The 16,284-nt window shown below is 44.1% G+C and overlaps 1 non-coding gene across 1 annotated transcript; it reads right to left on the bottom strand.

Moving 5' to 3' along the window:
* Window positions 1-11,413: 11,413 nt before the first annotated feature.
* Window positions 11,414-11,486, bottom strand: trnat-agu (transfer RNA threonine (anticodon AGU)). Its single transcript has one exon. It is a non-coding gene; the product is annotated as a tRNA-Thr (tRNA).
* Between the last annotated feature and the right edge of the window lie 4,798 nt (window positions 11,487-16,284).

Genomic DNA, 16,284 nt, shown 5'->3' with positions numbered 1-16,284 from the left:
AGATATAGAAATCAGGGAGGAGGACTGTGATATACTTGGACAACTTAGCATTGAGAGGGAGAAGGTATTTATTGGGCCTTAAAAGTGGATTAATCCCCAGGCCCAGATGAGATGTGTCCCAGGTGCTGTGGGAGGCAAGAGAGGAGATTGCAGGGGCCCTGACATTAATTTTCAAATCCTCTCTGGCCACAGTAGAGGTGCCAGAGGACTGGAGGACAGCTAATGTGGTATCATTATTCAAGAAGAGTGGGAAGGATAAACCAGGGAACTATTGGCCAGTGAGTCTAACATCAGTCTTAGGGAAACTTTTGGAAAACATTCTAAGGGACAGAATTAATCAGGGATAGTCAGCATGGCTTTGTCAGGGAGAGATCATGTCTAATAAATTTGAATTTTTCGAGGAGGTGACTCGGTGTGTAGATGAGGGTAGTTCAACTGCTGTAGTCTACATGGACTTCTATAAGGCTTTTGACAAGGTCTCGCATGGGAGACTGATCAAGAAGTGGGATCCAAAATTGGCTCAGTGTCAGGAGGCAGGTGGTGACAGTCAAAGGTTGTTTTTGTGACTGGAAGCCTGTGTCCAGTGGCATACTGCAGGGTTCGGTGCTGGGTCCCTTGCTGTTTGTAGTGTACATTAATGATCTAGACATGAATGTAGGAGGCATGATCACTAAGTTCACAGATGGCACAAAAATTGATGGTGTGGTAAATAGCGAGGAGGAAAGCCTTAGACTACAGGATGAAGTAAACGGGCAGGTCAGATGGGCAGAACAGTGGCAAATGGAATTTAATCCCAAAAAGTATGAGACGATGTGTTTTGGGAGGACTAACAAGGCAAGGGAATACACAATGAATGGTAGGACCCTAGGAAGTACAGAGGATCAGAGGGACCTTGGTTTGCATGTCCATAAACCCTTGAAGGCAGCAGGACAGGTAGATAAGGTGGTTAAGAAGGCAAATGGGATACTTGCCTTTATTAATCGAGGCATTGAATATAAGAGCAGGGAGCTGTATAAAATAATATAGTTCGGGCACATCTGGAGTAGTGTGCAGTTCTGGTCGCCACACTACAGGAAGGATGTGATTGCACTGGAGAGGGTGCAGAGGAGATTCACCAGGATGTTGCCTGGGCTGGAGAGTTTCAGCTGTGAAGAGAGACTCGATAGGCTGGGGTTGTTTTCCTTACAGCAGAGAAGACTGAGGGGGGTTCCTGATAGAGGTGTACCAGATTGTGAGCGGCATAGATAGGGTGGATAGGAATAAACTTTTCCCCTTAGTGGAGGGGTCAATAACCAGGGGGCATAGATTTAAGGGAAGGGGCAGGAGTTTTAGAGGGGATTTGAGGAACACTTTTTTTCACTGAGAGAGTGGTTGGAGTCTGGAACTCATTGCCTGAAAGGGTGATAGAGGCAAGAACCCTCACAACATTTAAGAACTATTTAGATGAGCACTTGAAACACCACAGCTTACACGGCTACGGGCCAAGTGCTGGAAGATGGGATGAGAGTAGATCGGGGCTTGATGACCAGAGTGGATACGATGGGCCAAAAGGCCTCTTTCCGTGCTGTAAAATTCTGATGTCCCATCAACGTGTTCACACAGATGAGAGACCGTTCAAATGTTTTCACTGTGGGACTGGGTTCAGGCTATCAAGGAACCTTATTCAACACAAGTGCAGTCACGAGGTGACATCATCCAAAAAGCACCGTGTTAGTTTTCCCATGTAAACGGACAAAGCCCAGCTCTCCCTCACCACCATCCCTCTCCATTCCTCCACTGTTACTATATTATCAAACAGTTTATCCCACATTCAGTACTGGATGAGCAGAAATTTGCTCCTTTTAAGAATTGGGAAGATCAAAGCCATTGTCTTCATTCACCAGTACAAATTCTGTTCCCTAACTACCGAGTCCATCCCTATGAAGTAACATTGGGATATGTTTGTCAAGCCAGGAATCTTTATTCCTAAGCGAGAGGGGAGAGCTATTCCTATAATATTCAATACATTTCTGCAGATTTTATAAGGTTATTAGACAGTGATTTCTCACAGATCTCCCCAGCTTGTGAAGGGAAAATCCTTATTGATTTCTCACAGCTGATTTCTGACTAACCTCACTATTTCTAAGCTCCGAGCCTCTTTTCCTAATTTCTTGATGACAATCCGTAGATAACATACTAAAGCTACTAGAATGATCAGAATCAGCAACACAAACCCTTGAGCTGCCACCAAGAGTAAATGTGAAAACTTTTCCACTAAAATGTGATAACCATGGACTTAGATTCATCCTCCCCACCTGCCGATCATCTCTCACAATTCTAAATTACTAGCATGTCGTAAGTACATCTGGTTCAAACAAAAGTTCATGCACGGACTTTAAAGATTCTCCAGCTCTCTGTTCACCTGCATCCCACCTTGTGGATATTTTCTAAATCCAGATTCTATTTCCCCCTTCAATTTAACTTCATTCCCTCTGATAGGTACCAGTGTGTTTAATTCAATGCTGATTGTTTTATAGTTAGTTTCTCTATGGAGTGTGTGTTAATGTCTTGATTATTTAAAATGTCTCATTCAATTTTCCACAATAATCATTTCATGTTGTTCTGTTGTCAAGTAGCTGAGCATGTCTGGGACCTGTTCTTCATTGCAGGGTCACCGTGCATTTCCACATGTTAATTACCACCACATGGAACATATCACATCTGCACACTCATGCTGTATCCCAATATCATGCATGTGCGAACCTATGCAAGCTACTCTTAGCCTCTCAGGTGATGTTATCAAAATATCAATGGGGTGTCTGTCTGAGGATCTTTGCTGATCTAACCCTGCATGGTTTTGATGCCTTGGATAGTGACCAGACTATCAAATTCAGTTTCTTTTAAATACAGAGGCAAGGACAGAAACATCACTAAGAGAAATCCATGTTTACTGGTCGCATCTACTGCGAGTTTCCTGACTTTCACTAGAATTTGCAGGTATATCAGTTTGAACTATTCCATTGCACTATACCCAGGTGAATTATTCCATTTCCCAACTGGGGGTGTGATTTTTTCTTTTATTCTAAATACGTAATTCCATTACTTACCATACGATCTCATTCAGGAGCGCTGGAGGAATTTTACTGTCTCATTTAATACTCACATAATATGGTGCTTGTAGATCAAAGTACTTGCAATCAGACTGCAGATCACCCCCATTTCTCCCGTTCTCAGGCACTTTGTCTTGAATGATAACAAATGGGATGAAGCCAAGTCTTTAAAAAGCAAAGGCTTTTGTTTAAATTGTCACCATACTGTCAGTGGAAAGGGTTAACTTCTCAGCTTGTTAGCAAAGGAGCTGAAGAAACATTCTCAAATGTGCACACTTGTGTCAACTTTATGTAACTCCATTTTCAGATCAAGGATGAACCAAACCCCATTTCAATTTTTGTTTTTCCAATTCTTTTGATATTTTTCTCAGCTTTTCACAAATGTTTTTTTTCTCTTCTTTCTTCAGGCACTTTTCCAAATGACGGTAATAAAATTGAAGAAAAATAAAACTGAAAAAGTTCACTTTCACAGGCAAAAGGAGCTTCAACCTTTCGAGACTGAAAAGAATTAAAGAGGGTGGAGCTTCCCACAGCTTGTGAGCTCCGGATCATAACCTCAAGGCTGAAGCTTATCTTTAGGGAATCCAACTTTTCGATGATTTTTACAATTGTACAAGTTCCTTGTGATTCATACTTAAAGGTTCACTTTCACTCAGTAATTATAACCTTTCACTTTTCTCAGCACAGAAGCTGGCAGCATTTTAGATTAAATCCCAATTGTTCACTTCTCTTGTAGCTGGCGTATGGAGAAGATCATGTCCACTGTAGATCTGCCAGCACAGAAACCGCACTGTGCTTCTGGATACACTCGGTCTGCAATTAGATGGAGTCTTTTAAGCCTGCCCCTAGTGAATGTCGTCCCTGTGATGCTGAGGAGTGAGATGTCCCTGTAGTTGTTGCAATCTCCCCTGTCACCTTTCTTTTAGTATATTGTGATAATTCTTCAATCACACGTGTCCTGTGGAATGGATGCTACCTTCCAACAGAGAAGGAGGAGCTCATGAAGCTGTGACATTAGATGGGGCTTCCCAGGCTTGAGCAGTTCAGCTGGAATTCCATCCTTGCCGGGTGTCTTTCTGCTTGCTAAACAATCAATGGCCTTTTCGAGCTCAAGTGATGAGGGCTCCTCATCCAACTCAACCATGACCGGAAGCTGCAGGAGAGAGTCAAACGGAGACTGGGAGATGTCCTTCTCAGGGGAGTACAGCTCACAGTAAAGTTCAACCCAGCGGGACATCTGTTTACTTCTGTCAGTAGGTGCTTCACCATCCATTTGGTGATGGTCGGACCAAGCGCCCTCCTGATCCCATCATACACAGCACGTAGATTTCCATTGTCACAGGCAGTTTGGATTTCATGATCTGGGCTGATCCAGTGTTTATTTGCAAAGTATCTCCCTGCCTTTAAACAACTGTCTTGGCTACTTTCAAGTTACATAATTCTCTAGCTGTTGGGTTTATGTTGCAATCAGGTAGGCTTTGCTTTTTGTTCCAATGACAGATTCATCTCTGCTGACTGGGTCTCAAACCAGTCTTTGTTGTGGGTTCCACCTTTCCCAAATGTTGCTGCTGCTGTGTCAGAAATGAGTGAACTCAGCGACTTCCAAGATTCAGCAACATCAATGTTGACTAATGAAGCTTTTATCGATGTGCCTGTAAAATACTTCACTATTTTGTTTATCTTCCTTGATAATTTAATTACATAACGGAGGTGTCACTGTGAAGAATGGACAAGTCAGTAAGAATTGTCAGCAAGGATTAATCAGCACTCTCTAATTGGAGATGTTAATCAGTGGAACCTCTCAGACACTGAATTGTAGACTTTGCTCCAAAGATAAATTTAGGATTGAAGTAAAAATTAATAGTTTTATTATAAACGTGTTCCTGTCATGAGTTCTTGAATAAAGGGATAATATTACAGATGGTGCTTTTAAAAAGGGACACTGCAGTCCAGAAAAATCAGTGACAGATCCAGAATATTAAACTACAGCCAGTTGTACGGCTGTTAACATCAGCAGGAACAAACCTAATTATTGTCCGACTATCAATCCTGGACGTGATTAACAGAAGCAGTAACCGCAGAATCCAACCCCGCAGTCACTTATGAATTCGCTGGTGAGTCCGCAGGATTGGAGGACCTTGTGAATCCTTTTCCACACACGGAGCAGGTGAATGGTCTCTCCTCAATGTGAACTCGCTGGTGTACAGTCAGCTTAGATGACTGTCTGAAACTCTTTCCACAGGTAGTGCAGCTGAATGGACTCTCCTCAGTGTAAATTCACTGGTGTGACTGAAGGCTGGATAACTGAGCAAATCCCTTCCCACACTCGGAGCAGGTGAACGGTCTCTCCCCGGTGTGAAGCCGCTGGTGTCTCACCAGGTCAAATGACTGAGTGAATCCCTTCCCACACACAGAGCAGGTGAACAGCCTCTCCCCAGTGTGAGTGCACTGGTGTACAGTGAGGGCGGAAGAATGTCTGAACCTCTTTCCACAGGAAGTGCAGCTGAACGGCTTCTCCTCAGTGTGAATTCGTTGGTGTTCAATGAGAACAGATGACTGTCTGAAACTCTTTCCACGGGTACTGCACCTGAATGGACTCTCCTCAGTATGAATTCGCTGGTGTAACTGGAGGCTGAATAATCGAGCAAATCCCTTCCCAAAAATGGAGCAGGTGAACGGTCTCTCCCCAGTGTGAGTACGTTGGTGTACAACGAGTGTGGATGAATGCCCAGTATGAATTTGCTGGTGTGACCAAAGACTGGATGACCGAGTGAAACCCTCCCCACACACAGAGCAGGTGAATTGCTTTTCCCCAGTGTGAATTCGTTGGTGATTCAGCAGGCTGGCTGACTGAGTGAATCCCTTCCCACACATCGAGCAGGTGAACGGTCGCTCCCCAGTGTGAACTCGCTGGTGTGAAGTGAGGGTGGATGAATACCTGAACCTCTTCCCACAGTAAGTGCAGCTGAAGGGCCTCTCCTCAGTGTGAATTCTCTGGTGTAACATCAGGGAGGTTTTCTGAGTGAATCTCTTCCCACACTTGGATCAGGTGAACAGCCTCTCCCCAGTGTGACTGCGTCGATGGTATTCCAGCCGGGATGGATAAATGAATCCTTTACCACAGTCCTCACATTTCCAAGGTTTTTCCATGGTCTTTGTGTTTCTACAGTTGAGCCGATCAATTGGAACCTTGTCCACACACAGAACAGGTGACAGTTTCTCTCTGCTGTGAATGGTGTGATGTTTTTTCAGGCTGTGTAACTGGTTAAAGCTCCTTCCACAGTCAGTGCACTGAAACATACTCACTCGGGTATATGTGTCTCTGCTTGTCCAGTCACATTTATGTTTCAATTATTTTCTTGGAGACAAAACAGACGAACGTTTTCCCTTCCACCTTCAAACATTGATAGTATTCAGGTTCTGAATAACCAATTGGCTCAACCAAGATGTTTAGTTTCAGTGCACATCTCCAAAACCTTCCTTTCTAAGACCTGTAAAGAGAGTTTACAAAAGTAATCACTGTAAGTACAGCATAGGAATTCAGAGCAGACAATTCTTGTTTTTACTTTCTCATTTCCCAAAGCTGCGAACCCTTGGCCCAAACACACGCCCATTTCCTGTGCTAAATTCCAAACCCATCATACCATCTCCCCCATATATTTCCTCCACTCCCAGTTTTCTCCCTCCATCTGCTCTGGTTCAGTTCAGTTCTCAAACCCCTGTGTGCAGAGTGAGAATAAAATCAATGATTGAATCACCTTTCTCCTGGATAGCCGGGCATGCGCAAAGCTCGCTGCTGAATCAAGATGGCTGCTGTTAACCTGGGCCTGTTCATGGTGAAAAGCCCCAGAGCTGCAGGTTCTTATTGGGAGTTTCCTGCCTCCAGTGGGTGTTTCTGAATCCTCCCCACCCACATCCTAGGGTTTCCGCACAGCTCTTGCTCCAGCTCAAAATGACCGGGGAGTGATTGACAGCATCTCTGGCTCCAGCTCCAGCCTCACCGGCTGCACTGGAGAGGTGCAGAGGAGATTCACCAGGATGTAGCCTGGGCTGGAGAGTTTCAGCTATGAACAGAGACTGGATAGGCTAGGGTTGTTTTACTAAGAGCAGAGAAGGCTGAGGAGGGACCTGGTAGAGGTATACAAAATTATGAGGGGCATAAATAGGGTGGAAGTGAAGAAGCATTTCCCCTTAGCAGGGGTGTCAATAACCAGGGATCATCGATTTAAGGTAAGGGGCAGGAGGTTTAGAGGGCATTTGAGGATTTTTTTTCACCAAGAGGGTGCTCACTGCCTGAGGGGGTTGTAGAGGCAACAACATTTAAGAAGATTTAGATGAACACCTGAAATGCCACAGCTTACAGGTTTAGGGGCCAAGTGCTGGAAAATGGGATTAGAATAGACAGGTGCTTTATGGCTGGCACAGCCACGATGGGCCGAAGGGCCTGTTTCTCTGCTGTTTCTCTCTGTGACTCTCTGGCCAATAGGAAGGGGGCGGGGCCGAGCGTATGGAGGAGATCATGTCCACAGTCGATCTGCCAGCACAGAAACTGCACTGTGCTTCTGGATACACTCGGTCTGCAAGTAGATGGAGTGTTTTAAGCCTGGCCCTAGTGAAGGTCGTCCCTGTGATGCTGAGGAGTGAGATGTCCCTGCAATCTCCTCTGTCACCTTTCCTTTTGTATATTGTGATCATTCTTCAATCACACGTGTCCTGTGGAAAGGATCCTACCTCCCCACAGAGAAGAAGGAGGTCATGAAGGTGCGACATTAGATGGGGCTTCCCAGACTTAAAACCTCCACCACAGTTCTGTTCTGGGAGTAACCAACAGCAGAACAAACCCCAACAGTTGCATGTGAACCAATTGGAGTCTTAGCAGCTGAAGTGAACGTGTGATTTTAAAAAAAATAAGTGTACATATTGGCCAAATGGCTTCATTGTCTTTGGATCACAAAACATAATTTTCTATTCAACCACGTGATCTTTCAAAGGCGGTGCTCCTACCCAGCCTTCGCTGCGGGGGGTAGAATGTGCCCTATCCTCAGTGCAAGATTTCCCCGCACAGGCGCAATACCGGACTCTGCAAGGAGCATGCGCATTGCGGGGTCTAACTTGAACTGAGCAACAGAATGTCGACGCGAGTGAATGGAGCCGGTGGGTGGAGAGGAATGAAGGGGCCGAGTGGCAAGGGAGCAAAGGGAGGATAAGTGCGTGGGGAGGGCTAAAGGCGGCCGAGTGCTTGGGGTGGAATGGAGGGGCCGAGTGGTGGCGAGGAATGACGGCGGCTGCGTGGATGATGAGGCTTCACGAATATCTAGTGGAGTCATCAAACTCTCAACAAGAAACTCCCGATCTCGGGGTTGCACCAAGTGGTGCGGCAGCTGCTTATATGGGTGAGAAACTCTCCGGGGAGCGGGAAGGGATGGAGCCGGCGGCTGGGTTAGATAGAGCGTTTGGGGGAGGCAGATTCAGTCGTGGATTTCAAGAGGGAATTGGACCAAAACCTGCAGCATGTCCAGGGAAAGGGCAGGGGAATGGGACCAGGTGAGTTAGTTTCCAGAAGAGTAAGAGGTCTCCCATTTCAGACGAAGATGAAGAGTTTTTTTTTCTTTTCTCAGAGTGTCCTTGGTGTGAGGAATGTTACCCAAGAAGCATTGGGGGCCGGGTCATTGAATTTATTCAAGGCAGAATTAGACAGATTTTTGATAGACAAGTGAGTCAAGGACTATGGGGGGCGGGGGACGGAATGGACAGACAGACAGGAAAGTTGAGTTGAGACCACAAGATTAGCTATGATCTTATTGAATGGCGGAGCAGGATCAAAGACCTGAAAGGCCGATGTTCCTCTGACCCGGGCTGAATGGCCTCACGATGTGGTGTTGCCTTGGCTCTGATTTTTTGGAACTGTGAGGGGCTCAAGCGACAAAATGGTCTATTTCTGCTGCTACTTGTTATGTTCTTATTCAGCACCAATACCACTCAAGGCAATGGTTACTAACATATTGCCAGCAGTAGAGTGTTTGAGTGGCCGATTTAGGCTGCAGCTTTTATCGAGTTGTGGATTTGAATCTCATCACTGCCAAAGTTTCAGTTGGTTCGTCCTTTCAGACGTTTCATCAAATCCCTTAGCATAGGCTCTGGTAATTTGACATATGACGTGGTTCGTCTTGGTAGGAGGAACAAGGGAGGTTGTCGGAATTGCAGGGTGACTGCGAATAGGCGGGACTGAATTCTCTCATTCTCTGCTGCAACAATTCCATGATTTTACATGAACAACATTTATACCAGTGTAAGGTCTCCAGTCATGGCTGAGTGATTAAGCCGATGGATTCGAACTCCACTGGGATTTGCCCATGCAGATTCGCATCCTGCTGATTGCACTGCTCAGTGTTCCTTCCTTTTGGTGCCTACAGAATTAATTATTGGCTAAATGGAGTCAGAACCTTGCAAACACTCCCGTCTGTTTTTCCTGTTTCACTTCTGTGTTCCTTCTTTTCTGCCCATCCATAAGCATTCACAGAATTTGCAGTCAGAAATGGAACAAAGCTGAGCAATTTAGTGGCATCCTTGCTTTCTTAGAGTTTGCCAGTCCTCAGGGACAAACCCTAGCCCGCTGTCACTCTCGGTGTATATGTCTGTGTGTGTTCATGTGTGTCAATGTGGTTCAGTTCCCCGAGGGGTGAACACATTTTTACCATTGCAAATTTTATTCACTTGCATCATATATCTTCATGGTAAATGGTACAAAGAATAACAACAGGTTTAAAAGTTGCAAGAGGAGATTGATGCTTTCTGTGTTTATTTAAGTGGAGACTGCTTATTGATTCAGTGTCCATATGTGACACAGCGGATTAGGATTGAAATTTTCACTGGGCAACATTTGAACAGACAGTGGATTCACTCGGTGTGATAGTGTGTTCCAGTTCGGTATATGCAATCAGAGAATCAATTTCTATTCATTGCTTTGGACCCAATCTTTCTAATAGGTTGGATGTTATGCACATGTTTGTTCCATTTTCTCACTTTATTTGAAATGAATATTCATAAATCCATTCGTGTGGGAACTTACTGAATAACAGCATAACTGGCAAAGTTTGGACAAGATTTCCTTGTAGCCAAAGGGCACAAAGCAGAAGCATGTCAGTGAGAAAAGTAGACGCAGGAAGAGAGGGAGTCTACGTTGTCTTAAACCATTAAACCTTCAGTTGGAAGCTAATTTCATTCAAAAAGTATGCTATAGAAACACCCTAGTGGTTCAGATTCGGTGCTTTCACCGCCTGGGTTCCATTCCCTCTCTCAATGTTGTGCAAAATGTCGTAACTAGGACCCAATTTATGGTTTGGAAAAGAGTCAAATTAAACTTGAAACCTTCACTCTGTTTCTCCCTTCACATTTGCTGTCAGACCTGCTGAGAACTTCCAGCACTTTCTGTTTTTATTATAACATGGCTTTATCATACACATGAACACAAGAAATAGGAGCAGGAGTTGACCACATGGCCCATCGAGCTTGTTCCATCATTCAATTCGATCATGGCTGATCTTGGGCTTCAACTCCATTATCCTGCCCGTTCCCCATATCCCTTAATTCCCCGAGAGATCAAACATCTGTCCATCCCAGCCTTAAATGTATTCAGTGATGGAGCATCCACAACCCTCTGGGTAGAGAATTCAAAGATTCACAACCCTTTGGGTGAAGTAATTTCTCCTCATCTCAGCCCTAAATTATCGGCCCTTTACCCTGAGACTGAGCCCCAGTGTTTTAGACTCCCTGACCAGTGGAAACAATCTCTCTGTGTCCACCCGATCAAGCCCTCTCAGAATTTTGTAGGTTTCAATGAGATTGCCTTTCATCCTTCTAAACTCCAGAGAATAAATTTTATTCAGTCTCTCATCATAGGACAACCACTTCATCCCAGAGACCAATTTAGTGAACCTTCTCTGTACCGTCACTACTGCCAGTATATCCTTTTATAAATGTGGAGATGAAAACAGCACACGGGATTCTCGATACCGTCTCACCAAAACAGACTTTTTTATTCTTACTTTATTACAATCCCCTTGCCATCGGCCTTCCTAATTGTTTGCTGCACCTGCATGCTCATTTTCTCTGTTGCTTGCACACGTCTCTTTGAACATCAGCACTTACAAATTTCAAAAGTATTCTACCGTTCAAATTTTGCAAGCAAGTGAACATATTCACACACTTGCCTATATTATATTCCATCTTCCATCTTGTTGGCCACTCACATAATCTTCTGATATCCTTTTACAGTGCTCTCCTCGAAGGTGACCTTGCCAACAAATTTCATATATTTTATTTGCAGGCCCCAGTGAGAATTGAACTCACGACCCCTGGTTTACTAGACCAGTGCTCTAACCACTGAGCTATGGAGCCAGTTGCTGCATCCTAATCACAGTAAGTCTCCTAGTAGAACGAGGAACAGGACAACGTTCTGCATCGATGATATTTGATAGACCTGGAAATGTCTGAGATGGAGAACAGAGAATTAAAAGATACGACATGAAAACGGCAGAATTTGATGTGCTTTCAGGGATGAGGTAAGGATTCGGCCCTTTCACCGCCGTGGCCCGGACTCGATTCCCGGCCAGGCAATGAAGGTTTATTGATCTGGTACAAACTGTTAAAACAGGCCTGGTTTACTTATTGATTGAAAACCGAAACGCACAACAGCTCCGCCCGAATCAGTGGAGTGAGTGTTGAAGTTTCACATCAGAGCTGCAAATATCACACGTGGAACAACTTCGAGAAGAAATAAAGTTCCTAATGTTCGAGTGGTATCAGTTTGGACAATTTGTATTTGCACATTCATTCTCTCAATGTGTCCATTGCCTTAACTACTCGGCCACATGGACTCGGTGTCTGTCTGTTTAAATGTTGCTCAGTGAAAATTTCAATCGCCCTCCGCTTTGTAACATAGGGACAGTTAGTAACTGAACAGTCTCCACTCAGAAATACAGAAAGAAAATTCCTCTTGACCCTTTTAAACCTGTTTTTCATTTCTCTCCACGATTTTAATATGAAGCCACACAACTAAGGTGAATAAAGTGTGGATCGGTAAAAATGAGGAACTGAAGCTCATTGACAGACACAGCGGAAAACACACAGACAAATACACCGAGAGTGACAGAGGGCTAAGGAGAGACAAACAGCCAGAAAGAAAGGATGTCACCAAACCGGCTCAGTTTTGTTCCATTTCCAGATGCAGATTTTGCAAATCCTTGCAGATGAAAGGGCGGGAGTTTTTGTTTGATTCCATTTATCCGATTACTAATTCTGTTGGCACCTGGTTAAAATCGGGAATAACGAGAACCGCAGTCAGCAAACCAGCATTGGGGAAACCCCGATGGATGTCAGAACCATCGCCCTCAACATTCGTCCGCGACTAACATGTTTTCCTGAGGGAAAACATGTTCATATCAAATCAGAGATGACTATGAAGTAAGTCGTTCGGCCCGTCGTGACTGTGCTGGCTCTCAGGAAGAGCAACTAAACCAATTCCACTCACACGCCTTTCTCCCACAGCAATTTCTATTTACATTGTCTCTCCTCGTTCACTCTGTCAAAATAAAGGACTACAACCCGCCCCAACCCCCACCCCCCGTATTAAACTGGACTTGTCTTTTGCTCACCCAAATGGAATTCCTAACGTGCCCGAAAGTGGGAAGCAACTGAAAATTTGGGAGCGGTGAGATTCGGACCCACTCCTCCAGAGACTGGAACCTGAATCCAGCTCTCCACTTTGTAGAGCAAATGGAATTAGATTGTAGATATCAGCTCAGAAATAATGATGACTTGCTTGATCAGGGTAAAGTTCTTTTGTAATTCGATAAAAAAATCAATTGCATAAATAAATAATGATTGTATCAAAAACTGTATGAGGAATCCTAGTCCAACTCTTCATGTCACTGGGTCGGGGAAACTTTGTTAACTAAGGCAAACTGTGCATGGATTCTGCAGAAACTCCTTCTTCAAGCGAGAAATGGACAATGATTGAAAGGGGGAAAACTCAGGTTTAAGGAAAGAGAGAAGGAATTAGAGACAAATTGGTTAGCTCTTTAAAAATAGCTGGCACTGATACGATGGGGTGAAGGGCTTCACGTTGAAGTAAAATCAAGAAATGCTGGAAAAACTGAACAGGTCTGACAACACCTGTGGAGAGAGAAGCAGAGTTAATGCTTCGAGTCGGCCTGACTCTGAAGAAGACACGTACGGACTCGGAACGTTAACTCAGCTTCTTTCTCCACAGATGTTGCCAGACCTGATGAGTTTTTCCCAGCACTTTCTGTTTTTATTTCAGATTTCCAGCATCTACGGTATTTTGCTTCCATCTTAGGTCCTCTTACTGAGCTGTGCCATTTGATGATGACATTGTTGATCAGTCTGTCTCCAGCATTCCTAATGAGAACAGCCGAATTCCATTTCTTCAAAACAAAGACCCAAAGTGCTGCTGCATGACGTCACCGTTTAACATTCCAGACAGCTCCATTGGGATCTTTACAGCGCAGGGTTTGTGCAGGGCAGTGGGGGTCACGGTCATTTCACATGTGGCAGAGCAGCGGTTTGAAACTGGGCAAAAACATTATCCAAGCTTGTTCATTTAAGTGTGAGTGAATGTTTAATAATTTACATTTGTTGTTAATAATGAACACAAGAGTTCGAATCCTGCCGTCTAAGGACATATCATTTAAATAGGAGAAAACACGTACAAACATATCCGTATTTTCTTATTCAGTGGTCAGCATTGGCGTAGTGGCATTGTCGCTGGGCTAGGAATCCAGGGATAAAAGCAAAATGCTATAGATGCTGGAAATCTGAACAAAAAACACAAAACGCTGGAGAAAAATTCAGCATATCTGGCAGCATCTCTGGAGAAAGAAAGAGAGTTAATATTTCGATTCCGTATAACTCTTCAGAGTTCTTTGAAAGCAGCACACAGGGCCGAATGACCTCTTTCTTTGCTGTAACTTTTTTATAATTTGATATTTCCCAACACCACGGTTACTTCTTTCACAGTCATTCTGCCATTTTATAATTCACTCTTGCGATTGGGTTCAAAGATTAACCACGTGCACAAGACTGGAAGGAGTCTGCGACTGTGGATAATCGGCACTGTGCACATTCCTGTCATCAGTGTCTGGGAGAATCAGGAAGATGAGATCCCAGTTTATCTTTACCATGTTATCTGCAAACTCATTCTTTCTAAAATCCTTGGGTCCCACATTCTCTGTCCCTGCTTTCCAGGGAAAGCTTGGGTTCATGAACTGACTGTATCTGCATCAAACAGCTAATTGACCTGGGAGCTGGACGGGCAGAGGGAGCTGGAGGCCAGGCAGGGACAGAAGGAGAAACAGATGCGACATGGAAGTGTTTAGAATTGGATGTGTGTCAGTTACTTTCAGTGATGAATGTCTGCCGTGTGTTCCCTTGGAAGTTTCACAGGAGCCGCAGAGATGAGGTTGGTGGGTTTAGGAAATTGAAATTGACACATGAGCAGCTTGTGGGGCCATTTCACCTCATTGTCAATTTCATGTTTCAGCTCATAGAAACCGTTGTTGTCATTGACTGAAGAATTCATTCCATTTAAAATGGAAACATTCATAAAAGCAGCGTCGATAAACCAAGCTCATAAGAACGCACCAGCTTCCCTGGTGGTCTTGTGGTCAGGATTCGGCGCTCTCACCATTGCGGCCTGGGTTTGATTCCCGGTCAGGAAACGTCGATTTACTGATCATGTGAAATTGTCGAAACGAGTATTAATTTCTTAGATTGAAAACATTTAACAGCTCCACCAGAATCAGTTGGGTGACAGTTGAAGTTTCGCCTCCGAGCTGGAAATGTCACATTTGAAAGCTAGAAACAAATACAAAGGAGGTTTGCTGGTTGCAACGCACTGACAACAGAGATGGTGCCGCCAGGCAAAATATGCGTGAGAGAAAGGCAAATTTTGCTGCGTCGTGTTTACACCGACACAAATATTACTCCTGATCGATCAATCAATCACAACTGCTCTTTGACAGCAGCGCGCCAGGCCGTATGGTCCCTTTCTTTGCTGTAACTTTCTCTAATTTTATGTTTCCCGACACCATGGATGCTTCTTTCAAAGTAATTCTGACACTTTATAACCTACTCGAGAGAGATGTACTTTCTTACCTTGTATTCGGCTCGTTTGAAACCTAAACACGGAGAAATTCAATGAGTTTTCTTATCATTTCCAGCACGAGATTTGTCACGAGACTAATTGAACGACACATTAATGGTGCCAATCCTTCACTGGAGCTCACCGCGTCCAAAGAGCACTGTTATCATCAGCCTGTTATTCAAGGTACTTCTTGCAGTAAATCTGCTGAACAACATAAGCTTCTCACAGCTCTGCTTTCTTCACATTGAAACCTAATGTACAAATATGAACATTTCAACGCTGAACAACGTACACAAGACTGGAAGGAGAGTGTGACTGTGGATAATCGGCACTGTGCATATTCCTGCAATCAGCACTTGGGAGAATCAGGAAGATCCTGATGTCTCTTTACCCTGTTATCTGCAACCCAATCAACGTTATGTTTTATGTTTGCACCAGCTCACTGTGTTTGTATCAAACATCTACCTGGACAGGCAGAGAGAGCTGGAGGTGAGGCAGAAAGAGATGTGACGTGAAAGTGCTTTGAATTTGATGTACATCAAGTGCTTTCAGTGGTCAATATCTGTCGTGTGCTGCCTTGCAAGTTTCACAGGAACTGCAGTGGAGGTTGGTGATTATTTGTTTGTAAGGAGCTGCACCCAAAGTGGGGCGAACCCACGACCCTGAGATTATAAGACTTATGCTATACCGACTGAGTTAGTCCAGCACATAAAAGAAATGTGTTCCATATCCCAACAAACATGAAGACAGCTGTTGTTTTCCACCTGATACCTCAATTTGTCTGAATTTCAAATTGTAGAAGGTAATCGACCTACAAAATCCCCAAGGTTGATCAATGCATTCCTCTCACCATCAATAATATCATTCCCATCTTCCACTTCTTAGCTGCACCTCCTTACAAACATTACAAACTCCTCTTGCATCTTTCATCCTCACATTTTTCTCTGTAACATTTTCATCTGAAGCTGCACAATTAATATGAATTAAGTTAGTGATGGTAAAAATTTGTTCACTCCCTCGGGGAACTGAAAC

Source organism: Cetorhinus maximus, chromosome 23, assembly GCF_964194155.1.
Source record: "Cetorhinus maximus chromosome 23, sCetMax3.hap1.1, whole genome shotgun sequence".
Taxonomy (NCBI): domain Eukaryota; kingdom Metazoa; phylum Chordata; class Chondrichthyes; order Lamniformes; family Cetorhinidae; genus Cetorhinus; species Cetorhinus maximus.
This window is presented reverse-complemented; position numbering and strand designations above follow the sequence as displayed.